This window comes from Saccostrea cucullata, unplaced genomic scaffold, assembly GCF_032062105.1.
Source record: "Saccostrea cucullata isolate Sc308-1 unplaced genomic scaffold, CSIRO_AGI_Scuc_v1 ctg2420, whole genome shotgun sequence".
NCBI classification, from domain to species: domain Eukaryota; kingdom Metazoa; phylum Mollusca; class Bivalvia; order Ostreida; family Ostreidae; genus Saccostrea; species Saccostrea cuccullata.
This window is the reverse complement of record NW_026936032.1, coordinates 5,877-10,205: the sequence shown is the minus strand read 5'-3', so window position 1 is coordinate 10,205 and position 4,329 is coordinate 5,877. Positions and strand designations below refer to the sequence as shown.

General features: G+C 33.9%; 1 pseudogene; it reads left to right on the top strand.

The window, feature by feature from the left end:
* The first annotated feature begins 1,342 nt into the window (after window positions 1-1,342).
* LOC134244639 (uncharacterized) lies at window positions 1,343-3,519 on the top strand (annotated as a pseudogene).
* Window positions 3,520-4,329: the final 810 nt, after the last annotated feature.

Below are 4,329 nucleotides of genomic sequence, written 5' to 3'. Positions count from 1 at the left end.
ACACTTAAAATGGCATTCACGGTGGATTTAATTTCGCGGAGAAATGATAAATCGCGAACATGGCGAAATTACAACCATCGTGGTTATTTGCCATTCTATAGTACACGACTTCTTTATGTGCTCCTGATTAGATTAACAAAACCTAATTTTCTGAATTCCTAAAATAATTAATTTCCCAGATACACACACCTAAAATATTTTTGAAACCTTTTCTCTAGTTCTGTTTGTGGCAGTGAAAATACGTGAATGCTAAATGGTAAAAGGGGAGTAACTTGAATGAGAAAGTAGAAGAAAAAGATGTATTGGATAAAATAAAAGGAGATAGAAAACAACGAAAATATAACGAGAAAATATATGAGCCAGTGTATGAGAAAAGGGGTCTTATGACATAACGTCATAATGCACAGAAAACGTCATAAACGTCATGAACGTCAGAATATTGCGCGACGTCTGCATTTTCAAAGACGTTCCAATTTCAAAGTGAAAATAGATTACCTACGCTAATGAACATGAACGTCATCAATTGATCAAAGTAGTCACCACCATCATGTGACTTTGGATGAAGTTACTTCTGAATTTCAGGTATCTATTTTAGATATCAATTTTACGCATGTATGTACAATATTAATTTAGACAACAATCAAGAAGACTGATTATGTAACCTACCGACGCTATAGTAATTAAAGTACAGTTGTCAAGACATGGATTGCCTGTATTTAAGATATTGGATATTTTCGTATTGTACCTCGCTATAAGATACCAGTTATTACAAGGTTTATACCAAGGAAATAAATATATCAGATGAAATCAGAAATGAATTTAAAAAAAAAAATTAAATCAAGATGAGCATAAAAATACATGAGTCTTATTTTCTCGGTCCGAATAATGCGTTTATTATTTCTGCAGTATGCGCGTGAATTTTTTTTGGTTCAATTTATTACTGAGCAATGTAGTTTTTCAAGTGATGTTTAAATCACTACAAGGAATTTACTTATAAATAACTTTTAGTCCATGTCCACGTTATTCAAGAAAACAAGTCACCAGCACAATAAATGTTCACATATGGTGACTTTAGCCGGGTGAGTTTTTGGAATTCTTACAGAAATACAACTTTCTGATTAGATATTATATATTAATTTTTTTTTTTACACACAATTACATTTTACACAGTATTTTCAATCTCACGTTAACAAATTGCTTTAATTAAATCCCTGTGTTTTCCTATAATAGTTTCTTCTATTTTAATGAATAAAAACGTCCAATAGATGTTTAAATTCCCCTCGGTTTACGCTGAGCTTAGCAACAGGACGAAAACGTTTACCATGTATTTAATGTTAGAGAAATGGAAAAAGATGCTAAAGATTTATACATCATGGGTTCTATTACCATTACCGGGTCTTCTGTCACTCGAAAAGGATCAAGATCCCGAAATTCGTACCACTACAGTTTTAGAAATGTGAAAATTTCTAAATCGACTTTCCAGTGTTTGTTTGATGTGGGGAAAAAGTCTCTCTAATATCTTGAAACATTATTCAGCATATGGGGCCGTCCCTAGACGACATGGAAATCAGGAAAGAAAGCCAAAGCATGCAGTCAATTTTGACGATGTACAGAGAGTGGTATATTTCATTCTAGGTTACGCCGAGGAACACGGCCTCCCTCAGCCCTCGGCCCTCAGAGGTCGGGATGATGAGCCTCCCATTTTTCTTCCTTGTAATTCTACAAAGAAAGCCATTTATGGCCAGTACAAGTCGGCATGTGATTCAGATGATATAAGGAAAGTAGAATACCACACTTTTACAAATATATGGAACTCCTGTTGTTCGCATATTAAATATGCGGTCCTCGTTTTGAATGTGAATTACTGAGAAAGAGGTTACTTGATGCACGATCAGAAGAAGAGAAGTTAGAGGCCTTAACAAAATTTCAAAGTCACATCGATATAGCACAGAGAGAAAGAAACCTCCACAAAAACTCGGTTAAAGAATCGCTGGAAGAATTGCAAGGTATCAATTGCCAGGAACATCACAACCAACCGTTATCCTCTGACTTCACCAAAGTGCACTATACATTCGATTTTAGCCAGAGTGTTGCTTTGCCTCATCATGCATATCAAATGGGACCCTTGTATTTTCTAACTTTAAAGAAAGTACACATATTTGGATTTCGTGTTGACGACAAACCTATGCAATATAACTATTTGATCGGGGAAAACGAAACACTTGGACTGGATGGGACGCATTCGCATGGCTCCGATACAGTTATTTCCTTGGTGCATCATGGCCTTGGCAACTATGGATATGGAGAAAAAGAGTGTTTGATCCATGCCGATAACTGTGCAGGTACTCTCTCTCTCTCTCTCTCTCTCTCTCTCTCTCTCTCTCTCAGTGTTTATAATCGTAATGATTGTGTGTAATAATCAGGCTTTTAATCCAGTGAGTAATAAATGTCAAAATATTACTAAGCGAAAAAAAGCTATTTTACACTGTTACAGTATATCATCTCAATGGTGCGTTGTAAGGTTTTTAAATACAAAGAATCTAATACACTGTATATTATTTTGCTACATTAACACATTTATTTTTATAAGGGACATTTCCGCATTTAGAAAATTAAATCACTAATGTTAATTAATTTTGTTGGGGCATATGAGAAATTTATGACATATCAAGTCTATTTGAAGGCAACCTATGGGCTTGTATTGAAATTCAATAACGACAATTTTAAGTAGTATACTTGCAGTTTTTGTTTAATTTCGTTTTGGTTTGAATCATGTTTGTGTGTATGAATAAAAAGAAATTTTTCGTATACGTTTCACTTACATAAGATATGAAAAATGCAAACTCTCTACTAAATTATTGTTCCTTTATTTTTAGGTCAAAACAAGAACAGGTTTCTGATTGCGTACTTTGCATGGCGAATGATTACTGGTTTGCATCATCAAATTTCTTACCTAATGCAGATTGTTGGACATACACGATGTCTAATTGATGCAGGTTTTGCAAGGGCAAAAAAGTTGTTTCGTCGCACCGACTGTGATAGTATGAGTGAGCTTCAGAGAGTTTTTGATCAGTCTTCAACAACGAACAAAGGTATTCTCTACGACAACGGAAGAGATTCTACATGGAAATACTACGACTGGAAAGAGTTCTTGGGCCGTTTCTTCACCTGGTTGCCTGGTATTTCAAAATACCACTCTTTCCGATTTCATGCAGACTTTCCAGGATTTGTATTTGTAAAAGAAAATACTGATTCGACCGAGAAAAAAAAATCAAAATATAAAAACCAGATGGACTTCAGCAGATACCAGGAAATTTTCCCAGGGAACTTGCACCCCTCGGAATGTCTAGAGAAAGAGTTCAGTATCTTTATAAGAAGGTCAGACCATATGTGCGTCCAAGATGTCAAGATTAATTATGCCCTCCAGCCCAGACTGAAGAATAGCTTACCTAGGCTATTTATTTTCCAATAAAAATGTAACAAATGTAACCAATGCAAAAATTTTGTTTCATTGACAAAATAACACAATATTTATTGATTGTTAAATATTTTTTTTAAAAATAAAATTAATGCAAAAGAAAAAAATTATGTTTAATACAACAGGATCTCACAGGGGTTGATGTGTGTTTTTTTGACGTCAAAATACAGGATTCCGACGTTTTAGCCATTTTTACTCCCTTTTGTAACCATTAAATGAAGCATTATTATTAATAATATATACAATTAATATTTATATATTCCGATTCCTTGCGTTTTCTTCTACCAGAATCAGCAAAAATTTGAATTTGTGATTTTTATGTCATAAGACCCCTTTTCTCATACACTGGCTCATATATTCTTCAATATTACTAAAGTACATCTATACGTTTTCTACCGACATAAAAAAAATGCAATTCCAAGTGGAAGATTAAATTTTAGTTGGAAAATTGATAAAATATGCCTGTTGTACATGCTACCGCGATAAGCGGGCATGATGAATAACAAACAACATTTATTTAAAACATGTGGTAGTGTAAAATAGCAGTTGCTTATCGGAAAAAGTGGTGCTGATTTGTAAAACTTTATCTCCTCGGAGGAAAAGATCAAAATCAGAAACGGGAATTCCAAGGCTTAAAATAAACATCATATTTTAGAGAGGCCGTGAAATGGTTTCAGGGATTCAAATTTGCAAGTTTTCAGTATAAAAAGAATTGGTTCGTTCAATATATTAGTTTACCTAGTACATAAGGCATCGAATATATATTATATTGCATATCATGGATACAAATAAATTTGAAGACATACCACGGAAGACTTTCTTCGCTTTTCAAAAACCGTGTTTTGCTTAAA